We start from the raw sequence: 9,019 nt of genomic DNA, 5'->3' as shown, positions 1-9,019 counted from the left end.
CCACAAAATTCCTGCTTGGATTTTCTCTAATACAATTTTTGTTTCCCAAAAAACAGCTGCATTTCCATGGACTGGTGGTTGCTCATACGGCTGCACTGTTTCCTGAGCCAGCAGACAGGCCAGTCATGGTCAGCATGCTGCAGCAATGTATATAAACTGACACATCATATAACCTTTATGAATCAGAGAATTTCTGTCTTTGGAGTCAATAGTAATTCTGCCCTTGAGTTGAAAGAAAAGCGTTAGCAAGCTGTATTGGTTTGTCAAAACAAATTCCCTAAATTCAGTACTTCTGGAATGAGCTGATTCACAACATGCTCTGCATGTCATTAGCTTACTAGTGAGTGGTTTGGACACAACTTAAGTAGGCAAGATGTTCACCTGATTCTAACATGCCTAATAACTGTAAAGACTCAGCATGTTTGAGTCACGATAAAGAGCAGCATTGTCACATCATTACCTGGAATACAGATAGGAATGAATGAAGTGCAGAATGGTGACTGTAGAGTTTGAAGATCATTGGTATTTAAATTACTTTTAAGGGTCAGATGTGATGCCGTATCAGAGCAGCTAAACACTAACATGTGATCACAGTGTATATCTGCTGTCTGTGCAAAGCAGAACCTCCAGCTGGCTATAGATTGAGCTGATGATTCCTTATCTGCTAGTTGGCATTTGAGCATTGAGTTTCTGGGAGAATGCTAAAGCATTCTTGGCTACTCTCTTATGTTAGATGACCAAGGAAATACTAGAGTATGCATAAGGAAGATACTAAAATTCTGTATTCACCTTCAGAAACTGGACCTTTGAAACCACAAAGTAATATAATAAATGACTTGTGATATTTCCATTAGACTGTCTACTCAGAAGAAAACTTTCCTATTCTTCTTCTTCACCCCTCTGACCTTACCTCTACAGTGTGTTTAAACTCCTCTTCCTTCAGATCCTCTCTTTTCTCCCATGACTCAAAGAGAGCAGGTTGCTCTATGAGCACTGAACAAGACAGTGCCAGAGGAAGAGAGTAAGCTCAGAATGCTCTAAGCTTAAGACTTTCCTTGACGAAGCAGAGACACAACTGGCCTCATCAGAGCCTCTTCCTTTTCTTTTTTTTTTCAATTTTTCATTTTCTCTCTCACTTTTTTTTTTTTCCTAAATGGCAAATGCTGTGAAGAAGACCTGAAACAAGTGCTTTGCTCTATGCAGACAAAGTCTTATTTGCTTCATGGTTTCCAGTATTTCTGTTGACACCTTGTTATATATGATGTCTTTCAGCTGTGCTTTTTGCTTATCATTAGATATTTAAATGTTAAAAAAGATTGTATGCGAACAAAGCAATAAGGTGGAGGTTTCCAAGTTCCTTGCGTTTTGGGTAATGAAAGCAGTTCCTAAGTTCAGACCCTTTCATGGTGCTGGGGTGGGAGCTTTTCTGTTTGATACAGAGTACTTTCTGCATCCTATGAGGTTTTAGCCATATAGGCTCAGATAAATTTTCTAGTACTTGATATTACTCAGGAGTAATGAATGAAACTTGCCCACAGGTGGGGCAAAGCAGCCAAGAGCAGAAGAAGAGGGATTTGAATGCAACCAGAAAGGCAACCTATTTTGTGAGCTGAGACTGGCTGTGCCCAAGCTGGGCTGGGTGAGGCAGCAGCCCCCAGGGCCACTTTTTCTGTTAGGACAGAGGTTTCCAGTAAGACTTCAGCCTGGTGACGTGGAAACTGTATGAAAGAGCAGCGGGCAGGAGGAACTGAGAAATTTGCCTTGTTAACATGCTGACTGGAAGCTGAAAGCTGCTACCTCTCAAAGAGAGACATTTCCAACCTCCAGGTCCCTTTGAGATGTTTCCTTCCATCTATCTGCAAAAGAGCCAAGTCCAGGATGCTTCTATAATGTCTCCTTTGGTGCACCTGTGAGAGGTGCCAGCAGCCTTTCTCTTGGTACCCATGCTTTCATGGGTCTCTTGAATATAACAATGGCCGCTAGTTCCATCTGATCTCTGTGCCTCGGTGGGTCACTGACTCTCACCTCTTTTCATTGCAGAGGTGGTCTCCTACTACTCAAGTAACAACACCTCCAGCTGAGAAGGTGTCTGCCAGCAAGCCTGGGTGCTCAGGCTAGCTATAGCCCTGCAGAATTTGTGTACACCAATATCAAAGGTATCATTATTTTTCGTGGTTAAATTTCTTTTTGGGGTTATGTGTGGGTTTCAAGAGTCACAAAACCTACAACTCCAGGGACACTAGGGATGAAAAAGGCACACCAAGGGGAGCATGACACTGCACCAACATTTTTCCCTCCACACCTTTCTCATCTGGGCCACTCATGCATGTTGGGACTTCAGCCCAAGTTGTTGGGTGCAGTTAGGGTTAGGATATCAAAAGCCACAAAGCCTGCAGCTCCAGGGACACTGGGGCCGCAAAAGGCCTTCCAAGGGGAACATGGCATTGCACCAACACTGCTCCCCTTTCACCTTTCTCATCTGGACCACCCATGTATGTGGGGGGACCTGAGCCCAAGTCTCTGGTTGCAAATAGGGTTAAGGTTAGGTTTAGGGTTACGAGAACCACAGAGCTGCAGGGACTCTGGTGCTGCAAAAGGCAGTATTTTCTTTTTCAGTGGGAATTAGGTTTGGGTTAACAAAAATTCAGTTCCCAGGACTTTAGTAGATCAGGTGAGGTAAGTTCCTGGCTCTGCAAGGGAGAGGTTTTGCTCTTGCCCTCTTGGTGGCTTAGTCAGAAAAGGACTACCTTTGCTGGTGAGACACCATGGGCCTTATGCTAATTTTGCCTCAGGTTGGGTTCACAAGGCTCCACCTCTGGCCTATGGGGCTTGTTATCTGGCTGTTTTCAGAAACTACTGTCTGAAGCAGAGCATGATAGCAGGTGTCTCTTGCTGTTTGTCATCCCACACTTAACTTTCCTCATCGTAAGAAAAGCCTTGAAATCACAGGTGCAGAATGAAGACAGATGCCCTGTCATCCTCAAGAACTTGCTAACAGTCATTAATTATTGAAGAATCACAGCCTTGAGCACCAGGAAAAAAAATGCTTCAAATGCAATGAACAAAAGAAACTGCAACTGGGCAAGAAAAAACAGTGGAGGAGCAGAGTAAAGAACTTCTGTCTTGAAAAACGACAGCCCAGTATGTAGCTGGATCAGGTGGAAAATGGGGGCTGAGTGCTGCCTGGAAACATCTCAACAAAGGAGAAGACCTTGAATGGAGGGGAGAGAGATGGGAAATTGTTGCCAGGGGAGCTGCAGTTACAGAAACCTCGTACAAAACTCAGTATGAAAGGCCTGAAAACAAATGCCTTAATAAAACAGCTATTTTAGTAAGACAGAATAAGAAGAGCAATACAGATAGAAAGTAAACCTGATGTTCCTTTGGACCCCAAGCACCTATGTTTGTGAAGCATTGGATGGGAGCCCAGCTGGATTTTCCCACAGTGTGTTGTGCAGATCCTGTCTATGGAGAGAAGCGTCTCATTTTGCATCTTACAAGAAAAAGGATATTGTCATGAGAACTTGTTGCTGCACTGTTAGACAAAAGAAAGGCTGTGCATGTGGCATAATTCTGGCACCCAGTCAGAGCACCCTCCTCTGTTTTGATGAGCTGGCTCAGCTCGTCCTGCAGCCCAGCGACGTGAGCAGCACAGCACGGCCCGAGGAACACCCTGTATGTTTAGCACAGGTCTGCACCTGCTCAGCTTAACTGTTATGTGCGTCACTACCTTCCAAATGTGCAGCAGGCTCCTGGTCAGGATCAATACATTCCACCCCGTAAAGCACATGCCTTTCCCAAAGACATTATAAGCTACAGATTATGTTAATAACATATGGGCTTCTCAAGCCCTAATGGAGCGATCCAGCAGAGCAGACATAATCTGTGCAAAACCTCTGGCTCCTTGAGCACAATGCCTTCTGCAAGGCTGCAGGTAGAGTGGCTTCCAGAAGGTCAGTGTGTTTCTGAAGAACTGGGTGTTCCCACGCCTTGCAGCCTCTGAAATGGTGCAGAGTATCTGTGTTCTGGCTTGCTGAAAACAATTGGATTGTAACAGGATAAAACAGATTTCCTAAAATAGGAAATGTGTCTGTGTGTTACATATTAGCACAATCAGGCTGTCAGGAGCTGACTAAAAGCACGTAAAATCAGTATTTCTTTCCAAAGTCTCAGGCTGAGTTTTGAGAATTACTTAAGGTTCATGTTGTTAGAGAGGTGCATATTTAGTCTTTATCCTCTGCTGTATCTTGTAGCTTTAAAACAGGCAATGCTTTTTGAAATGGAATACAGTCTTCGATCAATAAACCTTGGTGTGATGAATGAAGCAGTACCAGTAGGACACGTTGCTGAGTTATTCTTTCAGCATTTATAGCACAAAAAGAAGACTGCAGTTTCAGGCTGTGATATGAATGTCAAGGATGCCAAAGTGTGATGAAACTTTCCACCTCTTAATGCTCATTAAAAACATTTTTTAAAAAATTAAATACTTCATATGGAAACACTGAAATATTGGTAGGATTTATTTTTTAGTTGGAGACTAGATAATCTAATATTACCATACAAACATTTTTTTCAGGCCTTTAGCTGTCAAAAGTGGCATTCAATAACCTTAGACACAAAAGGAGGCTAAAAAGGTGATAAAAGTGATGGCCTTGATATGTATAGCAGTAAATTTTAAGGCCCCAGTGTTACAGCTGCTGAGGGCAAGGACATCTAATTGGCAAGGAGCATTTTGTGTCCAAGGAGGGTACAAAGAGGACAGAGCCAGGCCCTTTTCAGTGGTGCCTGGTGGCAGGCCCAGAGGCAACGGGCACAAACTGAAACACAGGAGGTTCCCCCTGACCATCAGGAAACACTTTGTTACTGTTAGGGTGATTGAGCACTGGCATGGGCTGCCCAGAGAGCTGGTAGAGTCTCCGACCTTGGAGATATTTAAATACTGTCTAAACGTCATCCTGGGCAACCAGCTCTAGGTGGACCTGCTTGGGCAGGAGGACTGGATCAGGTGACTTTCAGAGGACCCTTCCAACCTCAAGCATCATGTGATTCTGTGTGTCCAAATATGGGTAGATTTTAGGCATGATGTGTCTGGCAGCTCATTTTTGAGGAATGATAACTCAGTACTAACCTTTAGTTAATCAGTTTCATGCAGTGTCTTGAATGGTGGTAGGAAAAACCAGATTTCAACCATCTATTGGTGTTGGGCAGACCAAGCTCCAATCTGGAAGGAAACCGAGACAATTCCTAGAGGAAGCCAACTCTCTAAGTATGGGCTGAAGATAGATCAGAGAAAGGGAAAGTTCAGGCCAAAGTACTGGCTGCTGGTCCTGACTTGGGTCCACCACACTGGAGCGGTTGGCTAAAGGAGGCTGAGGGAGGACTGTGGCCTCACTTTGAAAGGTGAACTCAGCTACAGGCGAGTGCAGGGGCCTTTTGTTTATGGCCAGTCTCCAGTGTGGCCTGTGCTCAAAACAGGCAGCAAAACAGCCCAGAGATGGTGGGCAACAGTGACAACCTGAAGTGCGGTGACCCCACAGATGGCTTCTATAGCAGCCAAAGTGCCTAAGGTACCAGCTGCAGTTGTAGAAAGGGCAAGGTGGTTTATGGTAACATATTAGGTAAGTTCATGGGTTAATCAGGCTCTCACCCTAATGGAAGCAGTACCTGGGGAAAAGCAGCAGTACATTTAAAGACCAAGAAAACTATTGCTTGTAGAGTTCAGCTTTTGGCAGAGGCACAAATAGCAGAACCGTGAGCTGTCCAAAAAGCATTGCCACTAACTGGTCAAATGACCCACTGTGGGCTCTGCCAGGATGACTCCTGTGGAGGATGCCAAGCAATTGGGGTACAGGCAGGTTTTGTAATGATTTTACAATCCAGGACATGAAAGCAGGCCTGTACAAGCTGGCATGGAGAGCAGGCAAAGTAGTCTTGCCCTGGAAAGCCCCCAGTTGGGTCACTTATGCACAGAGGAGTGCCTTGGAAAAGAAAGACAGAAGCTAAATGGAATAATTTTGGTTTAGCACAGATCCCCGCTGATACCCAGATCCCTGAAAAAGCCTTTTAATCTAAGGTGAACATTTACAGCTCAAGAAGTTGTATTTGGAGACTGACAAGATGGAGGATCAGGTGGTTTAGTTATGAAGTTGGAATTATAAATACATCAGTATCTGTTTGTATAAGTGATTTCCAGTCTTTGTGTGAATATCCTGAATTGTTTCCCATCAATGGCTTGTGTGCTAAATAGAGTGTAAAAATGTTGGAGCCATAAAGGACTCAGCAAACAATTTGATTCAATGTGAATCACGCTAAAGCCATTTATTACAGAAACCAGCCTCCTTATATATGCAACTATGTTCTAATCACGCGTCCACGCTCCAAGCATGGATTCACTAAATGAGTGTCGTGGGCTGTCCATGAGCTGGAGTCTCACTGATGATACGTCTGATGATTCACACCATGCCAGGACCCCGGTGATTGAGGAACGCCCCTCTTTCTCACAGCAGATTCTGTTCTCAGCTTCTCGAAGCGGCCTTGAGATTCCTTTGAGCCTGACTAATTCAGCAACAAATCTTTATCTATCAAAACCCCTCCACATAAAAATTAGCAAACATACCATAAAAACAAACAATCCAACCTCACTACACTGGAATGTAAAATGACCTGCAGTGTGGTCAAACTTTATTTGGGGTACTGCAAAATAAAAGTTTTGGAACTACTTTGATGTTGACTATCTAAACTTTATGAATGTGGGTTCCCCACAGCTAGCCATTCCCTTGGTATATTTTCCTTATTTGCTGTATTACAGGAAGGACAGCAATTTTGATGTGAACCATGTGATATTCACAACTTTTTAATAGATTCAGTGAAGATCAGGGAATAAAATGATCAAGTAAAATTTTAGATGGAAATCTAATTCTCTGGAGAGAAACACAGCTATTCAAAATCACCATGGAGAGTTGCAAAGTTCCTCTTTCAGGGGAAAGAGAAACAGAGACAGTCGCCTAAGTTCTTTATGGAAATTTAGGGATAGTGAGGGGTATCATGAATAGCACAGACCTATAACCCATTTGGAATAAATTCTCACTGATGATTGATGATGTGGTTAAAGCTTCCACACAGAAATATTAAATGGTATAAGTATTATATATTAAATGGTATAAGGTGAATTATTGCTGCTTGTCAAAGGCTGTGTCCCCATGGATGTCAAACATTATACAAACAGGAAGATTCTGGCTGGAATATTTCCTCCATCATTTAATGTGCTTTATTATTTCTAAGAATAAAATGCAAAACAATTAAGTATGGAAGTGTCTTCTGTGGTAACATGTACATCGGAAGATTGCAAACCAGTAAGTATAGCTATACAACTTTGTGATTCAGGAGACTGTACCATTTGCAGAGCATTCTTTAGTGACTGTTTTAAAACAACATTTTATAAAATAATGGTCCTGAGAAAGGTAAGAAATATCAGCTGGTGGAAACCAGAGGTTCCTCAACTGTGGGTATGTAAGCAAATCCCTTTGTGAATGTGTCACATATAAGCATAAACCAGTTTGGTAAAGAAGTTCATTATGGAGCAAAATGGTTATTTTCAGAAACATGTGATCATAGTGCTTCCATTCTATAAAAATGACTGCAGCTATTCATGGCTCTAAAGAATTACTCTGATGAAAAAGGTACCTTGTCATTGTGGAAAAAATATACGTGTCTTGTGTACTGTATCTTGTGTACTGTATCTTGTGTACTGTATCATGTTTAAATGAAAACTGCCCTTTAGCAGAAATGATTGTGTGTTCTGCATACCCAGCCTGTACATTTTGTTCCTCTCAGGTAGTCTGGCATTTGAAAACCTGGAGTCACCATTTGTCCTCATGTCTCCTGGCACAGCAGCCCCAGGGTTACAGGATAGAGATGGGTAAATAAATCCTTGAAGGTGCAGGAAATCCTCAAGCGCAAGTAATTCCTCCATAAGTGTTAAGCTTTTACTGAGAGTCCAAATTCATACTAGGCAACTTAGAAAGCAGATGTTTTCCTGAGACAGCAATGCCAGCCCCTCAGTTGTGAGGTCTGTGGATGTCTTCCATCTGCGTACCATTGTGGTAAAGCAATTTTGGTGATGTGCAAGCTATAATTGTCCCATTAATCAATATTGGTAGAAAGTGATTACCAAAACTTTACTCTGCATCTGTCCACCCACCTGTCTGCTAATGGACCATTACTTTTGCAGCTGTAGAACAGTGGTGAGAGTTTGACTAGTTTTGCTGATGAAACATTAGTTATCAGGAATTGATATCCTGAGTGCTGCTGAACTCTGCCCCTCCAATTTTGTCAAAGGCCCCCGAAGTACAAGCACAGGCTGATAACAGAGGCTGTATAAACTGAAATCACAAATGATCAATTACAGGTAAATGCAGCCTCAACAGGTGGGCAGAAATGAGTTTACAGCAGAATTCAAAAATGTGTAGACCTGTATAATAGACTAGTGCAGCAGGATTTTTGATCATCAGAAGAGGTGTTCCCTGCAATTCTGTGAGTGGTTGGTCACATTGCAGAGATATCTGTGGGAAAATATGAAGCAGCAGTGAAACCCACTACTCATTTCTTGCACTTATTCAGAATTGGGTGTGCAGAATGGATCCCTCTGGTGCCATTAGTTCTTATACGTGTAAGTATTTTTTGTTATTGTTAAAAGGAAATGTGCTTCTGTTTTTTCGTACTTCATCTAGTACTGTTGCTCTTGAGGTTTTTTTTGAAGTGGAATGCAACATTCTGTCTTTAATCACACCAGAGAAAATCCATTTGATGTGGTACCCCTCACATGCCTTATCTTTACATCTCATGTTGCCTCACAGTGAATTTGTAGATTAGGTCAACCTAAAGATTTGCCATAGGTGTAGGTTAAAACTTCTGTAGGGCTAAGTCTGCCTGATTGGAACTATATTTTTGTTGTTGGCTGAGCTAATCACATATGCATCGTGGCAGCTGCAAAGAGAACTCTACCTGCTCTGGATGGGAT

This window comes from Columba livia, chromosome 1, assembly GCF_036013475.1.
Source record: "Columba livia isolate bColLiv1 breed racing homer chromosome 1, bColLiv1.pat.W.v2, whole genome shotgun sequence".
In the NCBI taxonomy this organism is placed as follows: domain Eukaryota; kingdom Metazoa; phylum Chordata; class Aves; order Columbiformes; family Columbidae; genus Columba; species Columba livia.
The sequence above is the reverse complement of the archived record's forward strand: the minus strand, read 5'-3'. Positions refer to the sequence as shown.